Raw genomic sequence first — 18,388 nt, forward strand, 5'->3', positions numbered from 1 at the left:
ATCCCCACTATATGGTTTTATAACAGGTAACCAGTGTGTATACATACCTGGTATCCTGCCTCATGTTTCAGCCAACTGCCATTACCAGTAACCCAACAGATGACTTCAAACTCTTTTGAGTTTAAGAGTTGGGGGTCAGTTTACCTCAAGTGATGACCGTTACTGGCAAAATTCAGAAGAAAGTAAGGGAGCATTGGAAGATCTCATAAGCAGTATAGCCAAGCTTTATAGAAAATGGGAAGGTCATGTAGAACACAATAGAATCTCTAATCTGCCTACCCTGTGACTCTTCCCTCCAGTTTGGTTTCTATCTCTGCTTCTACTCAAGCTACCCTCTGCCAGCTCTCTTTCCCCTTTTCTCTTCCATGCTTCTTTCTTACCTGTAACTTCTTCTCCCACATGGTTTCTGATTGCCACCTTCTTTGTGTCTCTTGGCTCTTGGGTTATTTCAGTGCCCATGTCTTCTGATCCTTCTGCTACCATGGTCTTTTTGAATGTTTTATATTTATTGTCCCCATAAAGGAAAGTGTAAGAGACATTAGTCCTTGTTCCCTAGCCAGCCCATAGATGCTATCCTAGGCTTGGGAACAGATCTCAAGTGGAATCAGTTGTGTGTGACCAGGCGCAAAGTAGGTCTGTGGCTCCTGACACTAATATGAGGACTCATTTTTATTCATGGCCACAATGGACCAGATTTATTCTGCTGCCTGAAATAATTTTTAAAATAGGAACAGCATGTGAAATAATAATGTTCAGACATTGAATATCAGTTGGTAAAGGACAGTGAACCGTTATGGAGGGGAAATAAATCAGGGAACCCTACAATTGACCCAGTTAATCATCTGGAGAGAGTTACCAGGGCACAGCTGAGTAAGCAGACCCCGGGCAGAGCTCAGTGGACATTCTTCATTGGGGACATGGAGCTGGGAGTCTGGAGAATCCAGACTAAAGAGCTGATCATTTGGGGCTTGATGCTTATTTACAGAGGGAATGAGATTATGATCACCAGGAATCTAAGAGACATTGCAAACCAAGCAAAAGAAAGTTTAAAAAAAGAGAGAGTTTCATTCCACATCTTTTCTCCTCTCTCCCCTCCCTCACCTCTCCCTCCTATGAGCCCCACTTCCACAAGTCTTTACCTGCATTTTATAACTATTCCCAGGTTTCTCTTCTCTAGCAGTGCTCTTGCTCTAAAATAAGTACTTCCCAATTAAAACTCTACTTTCTGCATATCTTAGTTAAGTGGTATGTCAATCGCTCTCCATCCCATTTTCCTATTTTTTCAAGTACATATAATTATGAAAAATATTTTATGTATTTAATTATGTATATTTTTAAATTGTCCATTAGGTTAGGAACCCTTTCTGTCCTGTTCAGCTCTGTTCCTCTGGGGCCTGACACAATGTGAATGCAAAAAAAAAGTAATAAAATTGTGAGTGGAAGGAAGGAAGGAGGTCAGTATGGCATAGCAAGTAACTGGCAGTTTAAACCCCCTGGGTGTGTTTGAGCTTTGAAATAATGAGTTAACTTTAAAAAATCTGGACCTGTTAGAATTTGTAGGGAAGATAAAGGTCTGTCCCCATGAGGTCTTGTGCTCACAACCATATAGAGAAGTGCTAGTTGTCAGAAATGGTCAGTTTCTGAAAGAAATTATCTCTTCCCAGTAGTTCTTATTTTTCCAATACTTAAAATCTCCTCTGGCTAAGGAAATTTGTCTCCTAAGAAAATGAACATTAGTTGTATTTGTCTTACTGCTCAAACAGTTGAAACAAAGAGAATGACCGATTCAGGTGGCAGGGGTCCATGAAACACTGGAGATCTCGAGGCCCTTACCAAAGTTGGAGCAAGAAGTCGGGCAGGAAGGAAGGGAAGGCTGGGGATTTCTAGTTTCAGGAATAAGAGTTAAAGGCTAAAACTCCAAGTTTCTTCAGTTCCTTCAGATGGCAAGCAGACTTAGAGCTTTATAAGACATACAAGGTCTTTGATAAAATTCAGGATGTTTTTCATTTCCCTGCATCTGTGTCCAGTTTGTTCTCCATAAGAATTTTCAATAAAAGTCTTACAATGGAAAGAATATGTTTGCTTGTCTTGATGGTGCAAGGGGAATTGGGGGTGTCTGTCCCATTCTGCAGAAGTGCTGGGTGTGGAGAAAGGGACAGAGATAAAAATTGCAAGTGCCCAAAGGTTGGAAGTACCAGTCAAGAAAAAAGAAAGATCAGGGAGATATATTCTTTTTTGCGATACGCGGGCCTCTCACTGCTGTGGCCTCTCCCGCTGCGGAGCACAGGCTCCAGACGCGCAGGCTCAGCGGCCATGGCTCATGGGCCCAGCCGCTCCGCGGAATGTGGGATCCTCCTGGACTGGGGCACGAACCTGCGTCCCCAGCATCGGCAGGCGGACTCTCAACCACTGCACCACCAGGGAAGCCCAGGGACGTATATTCTTGAGAGAGGACCTAGACTGAACTTCAGGAAGGCCTGAGAGGGACTTCTTGATTTGTTTTTAGTGATTCTCGCCCCCTCCTCCAACCCAACACAGGGTCTGGGAGAAGGGTGCATCCGGTTTGATCTCTAGCCCCTAGATAGCTTGTGTAACTGCAGATTCCTAAGCCTTGTACAAGACTAAATATCTCATACTTTCTGAGGGGCATGCCTACGAATCTGAACTTTGAAGATGTGAACCAGTGATCCTGATGCACTAGAAAACAAAAGGAATTGACCAATTATCCACAAAACTACACTATTGGCACCCTTAGCTTCTGTGTTATTGATAGCAGTGACAATTTCAGGGAGTAAATAGAAGCTTAGAACCTAATTTTAAGTGGTGTGAATCCCCCTACCCTACTGGGTCCCTGGAGTGGACAAGTGAGAGGATTTTCTCTGCAGGTTCATCCAGAAATTATTCTAGAACTGAAATCCTACCCTGGATAAATCTCACAAAAGAGAATCTAGAAAATGAAGTGAGGAATGGGCCTCCCATTTGGCCCTATCGACTATAGGAAAGAGTGAACAAGAAGCCACGTTTCTGGGGGTAAAATGTGATAACTGCAGCAGGATCTTTGATGCTATGTAATCCTGTGTGTGTTCATTTGTATCTGGCTTCGTACCTGGCCCCTGAGCATTTGCACAGGCTCCAAGAGCAAACATTAGTTTCTGCCAGCTATAGTTCATGGGGCCTAGGACAGCTTGTTCTGCTTTTGCTTTTTCTTTTCTAATTAAAGGACTGGAGAGACTACAGGTGAGATTTATTTCCTTTATAACTCACCTAATATATTCCAAGTGCCACTCTCCAGAGGCGGCAGGAACCAGCTTGTCAGTTCCCAGATTTCTCTGTGAGAGTCTCTTTGTTTTTAACTAGCAGAGTGGAGACCTGGGGACAGAGGAAGAATCTAGTAACTGCTGAGAGACCAACTAATCTGTTGCTACATGAGTCACGCTTACAGTTTTTTTATACTTCCACAACGTTCTTAAAGAAGTTTTCAAGTTATAATTACTGGGCTGTGCTTGCATGCCTGGATTTTAAACAAATTTTTTAAAAGACCTCTTTTTTCTTTTGACGAGCCATGATATATTATTTGCAGATTTTCTAAAACATGCAGCAATTTTGTTGAGGCCAGTGATGTGAAATTATGTCTTGTTTCAGAGAGAGAGAGAGAGAAAGAGAGAGAGAGAGAGAGAGAGATCCACCCTATCAAACATTGGCAAGGATTTGGAACAAGTTATTTTTTTTTTAAGTTGTATCTCGAGCTGCAGAGAAAAACAGTGAAACCTTTGTGGAATGTTACCATCTCATTTAGCAAAAGGAGATAAACCAAAGAAAACAAAACTAACCTAGGATCTCTCTGTGTTTTTTACCTTAAGAACTAAAGCAGAATTGGGTATATCATCCAGTTAAGCCTGGTGTAAGTCTCACAGGTCATAGACTGTGCTTGCTGGAAAAAACTTTGGTGATTATAGACACTTTTCTTATCTTCAGACCACTCATGACTAAAGTGATCATTGAGAATGAAAAAAACTTAAATTTATTCCCCAGGATCTCACCATCATTTAGTGGCCAAGCTAGGACCAGAACCCAGATTCTCTGAAGATTTACCCTGTCCTCTATTTCCTCAAAATTAAAATGTAAATACAAAGCCCTCCTCCTGGGAGGCTGCACAGTACCAAACAAGGAGGGAGCGCTTTGGAGTCTGCTGTACCTGAGCGTGGATCCTGAGTTCATTTGCAAGACCTTGGGAAAGTTACTTGAACTGTCTAAGCCCCAATCTCCTAAGTTGAAAATGAGGATAACACTTTGTGCACATAGTGGTTTGTTCAACGAATATTTGAGCAGCTGCTTGGAGCCCATCACTGTTTTAAGGCCCTGGGAATGCAGCAATGAACAAAATGAGAACTCTTGCCATCATGGAGTTTATATGCAAGTGGGCACATGGGATAATAAACGAATAAACAGGTAAAGTATATAGTATGTCAGGTAGTTGCAAGCACTATAGAGAAAAATGGAGAATGGGAACTAGCATTACCATCTAGAGGAGGTAGGGGCAGATGGGTTTGTGTTTAAATAAGGTAATCTAGGAAAGCATTACTGATAAATGGATAGTTGAAGAGATATGTGAAGAAAGTGAAGGATAAGAACATTCCAGAAAAATAGCAAGCCAAACCCCCTTGAGGTAAAACATACTCAGTGTGTTGGATTACAGCACAGAGGTGGTACGGCTGGAGTGAAGTAAACCAGAATCAAACCAGGAGGGTGAGATGGGGCCCAGGCGGAGGCCCAGGGGTGATCCAATAAGATCTGTAGCCACTGTAAACATTTACCTTCTATTGGAAATAAAATGGGAAGCTACGGCAATGTTTTGAGCAGAGAAGGGACGTAACGACTTATGTTTTAAAAGGATCATTCTGGCTGCCATGTTGGAATAACATATAAAGGCAGCAAGGGTGGAAGTTAGAAGACCAGTTAAGATGATTTTGCAATAACCCAGGAGACAGATGATCATTTAAAAAGTCATATTTTGGATATAATTGGAAGAATACTCAATGAGTTTTGCTGAGAGATCAGATATAGACTTTGAGAGAAAGAAAGTAATCAAACATGAATCCAAATTGTTTGCTCGCATAATTAGAAGGATAGAAAAAAAACTTGAGAGGCACGGGTATTGAGGGAAGATGGATTTTAGACATTAATTTTGAGATGCCGATTGACCATCCGGATGAGATAGTGAGCAGCTGGCTCGTGGAAGTGGAGTTCAGGGTAGAGGGTCTACATTGGAGACTCATCAACCTATAGATGGTATTGAAGGCCTTGAGATTGGCTGAACCCTTTCTGGGAGCGTGTGTAACGAGGCTGAGTCAGTGCTAGTAGGAGGGAGTGGTCAGCTGTGTCCAGAGAGCTCAAATAAGATGAGGTCTAGGAAATAACCACCGATTTTAGCTACATGAAGGCAATAGGTACTTTTGATTGGTGGAATGATGGAAACAAAGGACTACATGGTGTGCGCTCAAAAGATAATGGTAACTTTTGGGGAAACACTAATAAATTAATAGCAAGATGAGCAAAAATGAACATAAAAGAGCTCACAGAAAAAGAAATCCATGTGGCAAACAAAACAAAAACAGAGAAAAATGTGTTCAACCTCACTCATAATAAGAGAAATACGAAATAAACTTTCCAAGTTAATTTTTGAATTTAAAGCTCTACCAATAGAAATTCAACCAGGACATTTTGGAACTCTAGAAAATAGACTTTTCACACGAGCACTTACTGTATTTGGGTGAGGATAGTGGCCTTTGAACAACTCAGGTGAATTCTGGATCCCCACTTGCTCATTACTGTGCCTCTCTGTGACTTCAGCTGCCCCATCTGTAAACAGGTTTTTTATTTGTACCATCCATTAGAGTTGAAGACCTTAGAATAATGCTTGGCTCATAGCAACAATAATAGGTAACATTGACTGGGTGATGATTATGCATGAGGCTTTGCTCTTATCACTTTACATTTATTTATTTTTCTTCATAGCAACCCTTCAAGGAAGACAAAGAATGAAGAGATTAAGGAATTTGCCTAAGTTCGCAGGGCTAATCAGTATACATAAAGACTGAACACTTAGCCACGGCACTAGGCTGTATCAAACAATAATATGAGAAAGAAAAATAAAAAGAAGAAACTCATCTTAATAGTATAAGATAACAAACATTAAAACAATATAGTATGTTGACTGTATGACAATATAGAATATCCAGAAATATACTTAGTCATACATAGTGATTATATATTAATTTTACATTAGATGAAGCCAAGCTCCTCAAAACAATAGGAAAGGCTTATCTGACTGAGACACATCCATATATTAACACAGTTCCCTGACAAAAGGACTAATAGACATAAACACTTAGTTTTATAAAAATCTGTGAGTTATTTATCTAGATTCATTTCATTCAGCAAAATAACACTGTGAACTCATTTCTTTTATATATTAGCAATGATCTAGATATACTAGGTTAAAGAGGCTGAATTTGATTTACCCAAGTGTTGGCCTATCTTTTAGAATGTTTAGTATACAGACATAACAAAATCAGTCTGCTAGGCCTACCTTAATAAAGTGCCACAAACTGGGTGCCTTAGATAACTGAAATTTATTGTCTTATGGTTTAGAGGCCAGATGTTCAAGATCAAGGTGTCATCAGGGTAGTCCCTCTCTGAGAGCTGTGAGGGAAGAACTGCTCCTGGCCTCTCTTCTTGGTTTGTAGATGGCAGTCTTCTCTCTCTGTCTCTTTACCTCGTTTTCTCTCTATGCATGCCTGTGCTCAAATTTCTTCTTCTTATGAGGACACCAGTCATATTGGACTAGGGTCCTTCCTAATGACCTCATTTTAACTTAATTACCTCTGTAAAAATCTTATCTCCATATAAGGTCACATTCTGAGGTACTGAGGGTTAAAACTCAGCATATCTTTTTTTTTTTTAGAGGGACATAATTCAACACATATCACTTAATATTTGAGTATGAACCACAGTAGTAGCCACAGACCCTTAAAAAAGTTGTCCTGTTGGCCTCATTGATGTTTTTTTAAACAGGTCCTTGTCAATTAACCATGTACCTCTAATCCTTTTCGAGAATTAGTCAAGGTATATATAAAACCTCAGCACAACATTCTTCTGTAGGACATCAGAGTCCCTCACTCATTTTGCATGAAAACAAAGCACATTCCTTGGGCCTGGTCCAATATTTCTGCAGTCGTATAAGAACAACCTTAGTGTTTCAAAAATTCCATAACATGAGAAAATCCAGCGATCAAATATACAACACACTGCTTCACAACAACATGGAAATCACAATGGGGAAATAAGCACTTTACACGCAGGGCAGAAGGAAATGGGTTAGGGAAACAAAGATTGGGCGTGGGCAAGAATCAGTGGAAATCTGAAGGGGAGGTGAAATCTCTCTGCTACCATCCCAAGATGTTTGGTGTCACAGTGCAAGAGCCAACTTTGCCACACCCCTACCCCTCAACAAAACTCCTCACACTACTTGGGGGATTACCAACTGGGACTTGCAAAGCCTCCCTGTGGGCACAAATACTCATCTCTTTATCATCCCTTATAGAAATGGGGGGTCATCAGCTCCCTCTCCTTTCTTTTTGCCAGCAAGCACTCACATCATTCACATTGTTATCTCCAAAATATATCTTGAAACCATCCATTCCTCTGCATCTTCACTGTTGTCATGTTTACCCAAACCACCATTATCTCTTGCCTAGGCACTACTCCTGTGTACTCCTGTGTCTGGCTTCACCATAACCCCAGGCTAATATGTTCCCCACAGAGCATTCTCTCAATTGTTGGAAATGCTCCAATGAGCTTTTAAATAAAAGCCGTTGTACTTACCAGACCTGCACCCCCTAGCCCTGTCTTCCTTCATTTCCTTCCACTCTCTCTCTTGCCTACTATATATCCAGCCTCTCTGCTGTCCTTTTAGTTCTTTTGAATATAATTTCTGGCCTCAGGATCTTCACACATTCTTTTCCCTCTTTCTGGAAACTTAGCTAACAGTCAGCCAGCATGCTCTCATACACTTGCTCTGGTTGTGAAATAGTAAAATACCTCTCCACCCCTTTGGGAAGCGGTACTACCCCATGTCCCTACACACCCTCACATACATCCATCTTGCCCCTTTCCTAGAATCCCCTGGACCTCCACACTCCCAGTAGCTAAAGGAGTAATGCCTGGCCCTATGCGAGACCTGTAAGACCCTGCATTGGTCAGGATGCAACCAGAGAAATAAAGCCAGTAGGAGACATATATTAAAGGATTTATAGCAAGGAACTGGTTCATGCAATTGTGGAGGTTGGCAAGATAAGTCACAAATCTGTAGGGCAGGAAGGGCAGACTGGAAGTGTCAGGAATGAGTTGAAGCTGCAGTCCACAGCAGAATTTTTTTTCTGGGACGCTTCAGTTCTGCTCTTAAGGCCTTTTGACAGATTGAATCAAGCTCATGGAGAATATATAGGATATCTCCTTTACTCACAGTCAACTGATTATGAATGTTAATTACGTCCACAAGACACCTTCACAGCAATACCCAGATTAATGTTTAAATAACTGGGGACTGTAGCCTAGCTAAATCGACTTTCACAGACGTTGTTTCAGCACCGTGGTTACTGGTTGTCTACCCTACTAGTAGTTCAGTATTGTTATTATCATCCAGGTAAACTGACTGACACAGAAAACTGACCATGCTGACCATCACAGATACCGTTACAGCACTGTTTTTGCTGGTGTTCTACCCTATGAGTAGTTCAGTAGTTTTAGTATTATCCCTGCCTGAACTCTCTGCTCGTCTTCTCCCTTGCTCTTTAGATGGTGGGCTGGCTCCTGTTCTCCTTTCCATCCTTAAGGACCCCTCTTAAATGTCACCTCCTCACTACCCTCTCTGAGTAGGTCCCCCCTCGGAGGGACCTTCCCTCCATTCTTTCTCCGTCACCTCTTTTTTCTCTTCATTGAACTTACCACAAGTTATTAATTTATGGGTTTTATCTGTTTGTTGACTGATTTTGTCTGTCATTCCCATAAAACTGTGTGTCCCATGAGTGCTGAGGTTTTCATTTGTACAACACGGCATACTAAGAGTTAACTGCCATGACACACATAACAGGAGCGCAACTCATATGTATCAAGTGAGTAAATGTCATCAGAGGTTACTATCCTTTGGCTAGATGCAAAGACCCCACTTGCTATACACTTACACACATCCTATTTGCCTTGCCGTGAAGCCACCTTCCACGTGCAGAGCCCTAGTTCTGGCACAAGGAGGGGTTCCGTGCAAACACATTGACGGAGCACTGCTTTTAGAGACCAGAACTGGCTGATCTTCCCTAAGATCTACAAGGTGGGTTCCTTCCACCTTCAAATCCTGTTTTTATTCAGATATATAACCCTCAGTCTTATCCCTGATGTCTGCCCCAGGTCAGCTCCCACTGGAATAAGAGGCATTTGTTGGAATTGCTGATATGATATTAAATACTTGCTGAGAAGAGTAGACACCACTCATGCACGAATGTCGGGGAGATGGCCTTCCTTGTTAGCAGGCCTTGGAGTAGGACATGATCAATTCAAAGGCACAAATATAGAAGCTCACTAACTGACGTGGGTTCACCAAGCTCACCCCTCAGCATCTAGTGAGGAAGTACACAGAGATCGTCCAAATTGCTCAGAAAGTCATTAGTGCCCTCACTGCCCAACATTTCTAATCTTTTCCCTCTTTCTGATCCAATAGCATATTTAAGAGATGTCTGCTCTTAGCTTCCTTGCTCTGCGTCTATGGTATTGGGCAGCAATGCCCGCTGGATCCCTGGACTTCCTCATAGTTTGAATAAGGGTTATATGGCATTTCCTGATGAAGTGGTTATTTTTCCTTCACTCACTTGCTAACGCATACATGTATTCTTGCGTCACCAGTGAAAACGCCTTCAGAAGATTTGTGCGTTTGATAAGTCTTTGCAGTATTCTCACTTCCGAGGATAAAACAAGGAGGTTATTAGATTCTGTCTTAGAAGAGACATATATTGGGGCAAAACCAGATAATTTAAGAAAGTGATAAAACTATTTCTGTCAACAGAAGAATTGGATGGTTCTGTTAAAGACATAATGATGATTGTAGATCAAGAAGAATAGGATACGGTTCAGAGTGACGTACTATTCTACAGATTATCTGAAACAAGCCGTTAAGCAAAAACATCCGTGCAAAATTCCTTCATATTCCTAATTGTGACCAGTCACCCTTGTTGGTCTGTTTACTCTGCTATTAGAATGTGAAATGTTAGGATACAGTATGGCCAAGGTCAATAAGAAGAATATTGCATCTACTCTGAGCCCAAGACAAAATGATGAAGTAAGTGAAGTTTAAATGTGAGGCCTCCAGTTCAAACATGGACTGTTTCCTCACTTTAAGATACTTTTGTCTTCCCCTCAGGATCTAAAGCTTCCTTGCTTTTTCCCTTCAGGATAAAACTGAAATCCTGCATAGTCCCTCCCACAATCAAATGTCCCTTCTTTGAATTCCTATAACACAGTTGTCTCCTATTATGCCAACTTGTCCTTTATTTTTCATTATAGACTAGCTTCATTGTTCCCAAATGAAATTATGAATTCCTGAAGGGCACAGCACTACTTTCTATATCTTTACTTCCTTATACTCCACCACATAGATATTTTGCCAACATCTAGTGAACAAATAGTGAGGTTGTGACAGAGGCTGCTTTGTTGTTCATTCAAATTTGCCTTCACTTCTTTCTAGACAAATAGCTAGATTGCATGTCTCAGCCTCTTCAGGGAAATAAAGCCTGTGATAGACTGTGCAACTTCCAGGCTGGCTCCATTTAAGCCTCTTATGTTGCCCTTTCCATCTTCTTTCTCCTTTTTCTGCTAAGAAGGAGTCCTTAGGGATGACAAAACCACAAGATGGAAGGAGCTTAGGTCCTAAAATCATGTTGTTGAGAAAACTGCCCACAGACCAGGAACATCTGCCTTGGACTATTATGTAAGCATGAAACCAACATCAATTGTGTTTGAACTGTCACCTATTTGTGGTTCTACTTGTTATAGCAGCTAGCAGTCATTCTATGACATCTAGTAATTCTAGCAGAAAGAGCTTGAGCTGGGTTTAATTCTCAGCTCTGCCACAATGACCAACCTATGTGATTCAAGACAAGTTACTTAATTTCTCTGAGCCTCAGCTTCCTCATCTGTAAAATGTAGATAATTATAGCAACTATCTCCATCAGTTTGTTGTGAGTATAAACAAGTGCCTGCAGTCAGGTGCTCAGTGAATACCAGTTCAGTACCACTCAGGTGTGTGCTTAGGATTAGTTCTTGACAAGCAGAAGGTGTGTTCCAAGAGAGTCCAGGAAAATGGCATTGAAATAACTCATTTTTATGTCCTGACTACAGTTGTAGTAGAAATTTAAAGCCTGTGATAGACTGTGCAACTTCCAGCCTGGCTCCATTTGAGCCTCTTATGTTGCCCTTTCCATCCTCTTTCTCCTTCTTCTGCTAAGAAGGAGTCCTTAGGGATGACAAAACCACAAGATGGAAGGAGCTTAGGTCCTAAAATCATGTTGTTGAGAAAACTGCCCACAGACCAGGAACATCTGCCTTGGACTATTATGTAAGCATGAAACCAACATCAATTGTGTTTGAACTGTCACCTATTTGTGGTTCTACTTGTTATAGCAGCTAGCAGTCATTCTATGACATCTAGTAATTCTAGCAGAAAGAGCTTGAGCTGGGTTTAATTCTCAGCTCTGCCACAATGACCAACCTATGTGATTCAAGACAAGTTACTTAATTTCTCTGAGCCTCAGCTTCCTCATCTGTAAAATGTAGATAATTATAGCAACTATCTCCATCAGTTTGTTTTGAGTATAAACAAGTGCCTGCAGTCAGGTGCTCAGTGAATACCAGTTCAGTACCACTCAGGTGTGTGCTTAGGATTAGTTCTTGACAAGGAGAAGGTATGTTCCAAGAGAGTCCAGAAAAATGGCATTGAAATAACTCATTTTTATATCCTGACTACAGTTGTAGTAGAAATTTTTTTGAAGGGAAATAAGCTTATGGGTGGGGGTAGCAGTCAAGAGGAGGTGTGTAGAGAGGGGAGACAAGCTAAAGAAGTCTAAAAAGAATATTTTGTAATATTCTTTGAACTCTTAGAACTTCACCCCTGGCAGGGATCTAAGATTTTAGGTTGGAGTATGTAAGGACTTTGCATTAGGCCAGTCTGTGTCTAAACAGATATTTTGGGATAGACAATTATGCTGCTATGTAGGGCAAAGGAACTCTCCTTTCCAGGCTGGGCTATTCAGTACCTGAGGAGTTTGTTTAATTTTCCACTGGGTATTGATGATTAAATAAGTTGTTCACCTAGTCACTGGTTGCAAATACAGCAAAGCTGGGTGAAGTTGACATTTGCTTGATTAGGTGAAGTTAAATTTGGATGGAGGAATGAAGTAATCATTTTCTTTGCTGCTGGGTCCCATATACTCCTAAGAGTTCTCAACACACAGCAGGTCTCATGCAGTACAGTAAGCAAAATTGAAAAAAGCAAAACTTAATTAGGTTTATATTTGTAGCCTGAATAAATCTTTGACATCTGCTTCCAGAAAATTGTAGATTTCCTGTAATAACACATTTATCCCTATTTAGTTGACATTCTGTCTTGATGTTTAAAGTTTGAACATGTAATTTATTATCATCTCTTAAATCTATTCCTTTTATTTTCAGGAGATTTAACATTTTTTTAAAGATGGAGGTGGAAGAGTGGGAATCTGCAGTAATTTGTCCTAAGATGGGTACCTAAATTAAATTTAAAATGATTTGCAGTCATGCTATCCTCTGCTATAATCTTCTATCAAGAAATAGATTTTTAAAACTTATAAAATATAGATGGATGTTTATTGTAACATTGCGTGTAGTTACAAAAGGAAATAAAACAAAACAAAACAAAAAAACCATCTAATGTCTATGAATAGGGAAACTGTTGAATAAATTACACATACACACGCACGTATATAATTCCATATTTGTAAAAATAAACAAAACTAAAATTAAAAAAACGCAAAGAAAACTCCCTATGTTTGTGAATATACATTTTAATACAATTTTGTGTAGACAAAATAAACACAAACAATTTCATGTTGATTACTCAGGGACATAGATAATAAGGATTTGTGAACGGTGTGTGTTAGCTTTGTGTGTGAACCTCAGTAATGTTTAACAGGTACAGTAGGAAAATGACACTTGTCATTTTTAATAATGAATAACTATTAAAAAGTATTTAAGGGTTTCCCTGGTGGCACAAGTGGTTGAGAGTCCGCCTGCTGATGCAGGGACACGGGTTCGTGCCCTGGTCCGGGAAGATCACACATGCCGCGGAGTGGCTGGGCCCGTGAGCCATGGCCGCTGAGCCTGCGCGTCTGGAGCCTGTGCTCCACAACGGGAGAGGCCACGACAGTGAGAGGCCCCCGTACCGAAAAAAAAAAAAAAAAGTATTTAAATATGGAAGGCGTTCCTGAAATGTGGGAGGACATAAGTATCCAGAGAAACAGGTATTTTTATACTTCCTAGAATTTTGCAAAGCTTTAGTATTCTAATTTGTGTCTCATGTCCCAGAAGCTACAAAAATTTCGCATAACTGACATTCTACCAAATACATGCAATGCTAGGGATAGTCATGAAAGCAACAGATTCATTTCAGAAGTAAAGTGAAACAGAGTAGCTTACAGCGTTGAATATAAAAATGGTTTAAAAACAAGCTTATCTTAAATAAAGAGAATAAATCCTTTAATTATTACTAAGAAAAAGTACTCCACATTCGATTAAATAAAAAGGAAGGAAGGAAAGGAGGGAGGGATGGAGGAAAGACAGAAAGGCAGAAAGTATATGAAAGAAAGATAGAGAGGAAGGAAGGAAGGAGGGAAGACAGGGAGATAGAGAGAAAAAGAGAAAGAAAGAAAAAGGGAAAAACAACTAATAGGTTGCTTGACTGCCATGTCTACTGCTGGTGATTGTAGGAGGTCTTAAGGCATTAGGGTGAAACATGGAAGAGAAGCAGATGTGGTGGTAGCTGCTAAATGTTTCAGAGCATCCTCACAAGGTAGAGTGTAGAGGAGGGATATTAGTCTACAAGGAATTTGAGGACTTGCCTATTCCGCTTTCCTCATCAAAGCATGATAAATTTCATTGGTACTAGCGCTCTAGAATTGCTGTAGCCCTGCAGTTGGGTTTGTCCTACATCCGCGTCTCTTACAGTTATGGCTACAGCCCAGGGGTATTGTGCATGTGTATGTAGTACACTGTCAGCTGTGGTGGAAAATTACACCCAGCCATAGACAGGTCCAGGCACCCTGTGAGTTCATGGAGTGTCTGTGGATGTCTCACTCATGACATTCCTCATCACTCCCAATGTATGAGCAGCTACCAGTTGGAACAAGGTGCATAAAACAGAATCCCTCCCCAGCACCGCAGTGAGGAATGGAATATAACCTGGATCAAGAAACAAAATTTAGGGCTTCCCTGGTAGAGCAGTAGTTGAGAGTCTGCCTGCTGATGCAGGGGACACGGGTTCATGCCCCGGTCCAGGAGGATCCCACATCCCGCGGAGCAGCTGGGCCCGTGAGCCATGGCCACTGAGCCTGCGCGTCCAGAGCCTGTGCTCCGCAATGGGAGAGGCCACAACAGTGAGAGGCCCGCGTACCGCAAAAAAAAAAAAAAGAAAAAAAAAAAAAAGAAACAAAATTTAAAGTGTGCCACGAATGGAGAGGAGAGAAGGGATAACAAGTGAATCCCAAAGAGAAGGGACAGCTGTCTTGACTAATAAAAACAGTCTGAGAAGTAAAAGAGGATATAAAATATGAATGCTTTAAACTGGGGCAATGATCTTAAGGAAGCCAAACATTTCAGAAGTAAAGACACATGATTAAAATCAGAAAGGATTATGAGGTCATCCCTGCACTTGAAATTGTTTGAAGGAGAAGCACATTTTAAGAGTAAGCGAGGGAGGAGACTGTTCATCCAAATGTGAGATGTCAAGAATTTGGATTCACTTCATGTCTTGGTAAAGGAAGGATGGCTATGTTAGGCTAAGGGCTTTTCCGGAAAAAAGGCTGGCAAAATATCATGCCCTGTGGGGTTTTTAGATTTTCTCTCCAAATCTCATGTATTTGTTTGGGACCAAATCCAACCTTTTGTTTTCAAACAATGCTCTATTCTGAAGTTCTTCCGAGGAGAATCCTGCCTCCTGGATGGGCTTGAAATCACACACAGTGGGTCCCCAAAAGTATTCCCTGGAGTCACACAGAGTGAGACTCTGGCCCATCAATTTTCTGGGCTTCTTTCTGACAACTGTATAGGGAAGCCAGAGGCTGAGTAACTCAGCCAGCCCAATCTGTGGGAAGGCTGGTTTCCAGCTGAGTTGGCAACCAGTCCGTGTGACCCTTTCTTCTTCCTCCCAAGTTCGCTCAAGTGAAGCCTTCCGAGACATCCTCGAAGAGAGTCGCCATTTTGACTCAGGCAATTTTTTAATGTTTTCTCATCGTGCGAGTATCTTTCATCAGTCCCCTTCAGCTTTCTGTTTGGAGTGTTCATTCTTACGATGATAAAATACAATTGTTTAACTTGTCTAGTTAGGACCCAATGAAGAGAGTGACCTAATAAAAAAACATGATGGAATAAAAATAATGACCACATGGTCCTATGTTAACTAAGATTTATGTATCTAAATTCTGACATATTGGAGTATAAAAATTCATCCCAGGGGACACTCTGAAGCAAGAGGAAAATGTAGGAAAACAAATAGGAAGCAGAGATGCAAGATAAAATCCATAGGTATGACTCCACTTTGTCCTTCTCTCACTATTTTCCACCTGAAGTTCTTATTAATGTTTCTTAATAAAACCTTTTTGTATTAATGTTCTTAATTGTACTAAACAGGAAGGCAAAGAAATATGAAGTGCTACTTTAAATAAATTTCTTTAAATTAAATATTAAATGCATGTCATATAAAAATATTTAAAACATCTAATAACGTTTAAAATAATGATTATAAATAGTTTTAGCACAATTAGAAGAATGAAGAGAATTCACTTCATTATTTTCCTCTGGCAATGTAGGTGATCTGTCCAAGGTTTCTCAGCTAGTTAGTAGCATAGATCTGAAACTAACAATCTCCCAAGTTGCAAACTAATATTCTTCTTACTCAGCAGTGTGGTTTCGGGAACAGTATTAAACTTTTTCTTAACACAGTTTCCTGAACTGTGAAATGGGCAACATACTGGTATTTAACTTACAGGGCAGTTGTGAGGAATAAATAAATTTATATATTTAAATTGCGTAGAAAAGCACTCTGCACTCTATGCTTACACGTAGTAAGCACTCTGTAAATATTAGCTGTTATTACTTACCACCTTGCCTTTCAATTAATTTTCTACTTAAAACACCCTTTCAAGTTATTGTTTTTGAGTGTTTAGTTGCTGGAAATATAGAATTAGGCAGTAGTGAATCTTGGATGGGAATGGGAAATTTTTTCTTGTTTCTTTTTTTTCATATCCCCCAAAATGGTTTGGCAGACCATCTTCCCTCTTCAAGCCCATGTTACTTCTTGGATAATCAATAGTGATAAAGTAGACAAACTATTTGAAGAAGGAATATGATTTCTATGTCCTGTCCCAAATTAGACACCGAGGCCAGGGTGTGCCATTCACTGCAATCATAATTATCATGACAAATTGATCCGGAATAAATTGAGCTGGCAAACTGAACTAGAGAAAAATACATACCCATTACTCATGCATCACTTCAAGTGCCACCTCCCCAGTGAAGTCTTCTCCAATCCCACCCATCAGAATTCATTGCTCCCTGATCAAGGATCCAGTACATCCAGTACAGCTTTGCTTATACGTCACTTTTGGCACCAACCATATCAAGCCCGTGCATCATTTCCGCTGCACTAGGTTGCAAGATCCTGGAAAGCAGGATCTATGTCTAATTCATCTTTCTGTTTCCAGAATCTAGACTACCTCACAGCAGTGACAGGTGCACAGTGAATATCTATTGAATCAAATACACAGAACTCACTTAGAAATAAGTGAGAATATAAGGTTTTAAAAATACTACTATTTATTGAGCATGGATCATGCCTCTAAAACTCTAAGTTCATAATGACTATGTAAAATGTCATCATTATTTTCATTTGTAGGTGAGAAAAACTTAGGCTCAAATAGGTTAAGGAATTCACTCTGAGTGGTAGAAACAGAATGTAAACCCCACTTCTATCTGGCACTGCTCCTTGGTAAGAAGAAAATAAGAATCAAACACTTCTTATTTTTATTAGTTGATCTCATATAATTCCTTCTGAAACAGGTTCTGACTTCAGGAATGCATTCTCTTTAGGACAATCGTTCTATAATATTTTATCACACTGTAACCCTGAGTGTCTTACATGAATAACACCAACATCAAGAAGATTGCCAGTACCATCACCCTCTGAGTAATAATGACAGCCCCACCGTATCAGCCCTTTGAAGACTTCTTGTGTTCAGACATGATTCTATGGATTGGTCTGGCTTTGTTTTGTTGCTGTCAATTACTTGCTCCTTCAGCTGTTGGTATACCTTATATAGGCTATCACAACAATGCCCATACCGGTAAAACTCGTCTGCGCACACTCATGTTTGCTCATGGGATTGGCCTCCAACTACTTCACTTCGGAACTGCAAGATGAACCAACTCTTTTCCAGCTGGAAACCCAACCAATGTTATGCATTAGTATTCAATACAAGCCTATTAAATTCCACTGTGACCTTTCAGAGGCTATAATTTGAAAAGCATACTGAGTTCTTTAAATATGCTGCTTCCCCTGTTTTTTTCAATCATGCCATTTTTTTAGTAATTCTTTTTTTAAAACTTCTTAGCCATTCTATAACCTTCTGTTTGACTATCCTTTGCAAATTCTCTGCAATATCTGACTTATGTCACTCTCTCACACTAAAAAGAGTAGTGCCCATTTTAATTATGTATGTGTTGGGAGCTAGAAAAATCAAGTTTAACTGCATATTAATGTACAAATCAAACTGGAGAGTATAGTAATGGAATAAGTGTTTTAAAAATGATTCTGTGCCCTAATTTGATGGTACCAACTAACACATCCAACTACAACTTTCTTTTCTTCTCTAAATGCTGTGGCTACCCATGGAAAAACAAATGAATGTTGAAAAATGTGGAAAGTTAAAAAGAAGCTTTTTAAAACAAATAAAGCCTAAAGCATTTCCTACTTTGAGTTTAGAATCAGTGTGAAATTAAGATAATCATGCCAGGAGAGCAATAGAAGCTACCCTGGGGG

Source organism: Pseudorca crassidens, chromosome 3 (genome assembly GCF_039906515.1).
Source record: "Pseudorca crassidens isolate mPseCra1 chromosome 3, mPseCra1.hap1, whole genome shotgun sequence".
NCBI lineage: Eukaryota > Metazoa > Chordata > Mammalia > Artiodactyla > Delphinidae > Pseudorca > Pseudorca crassidens.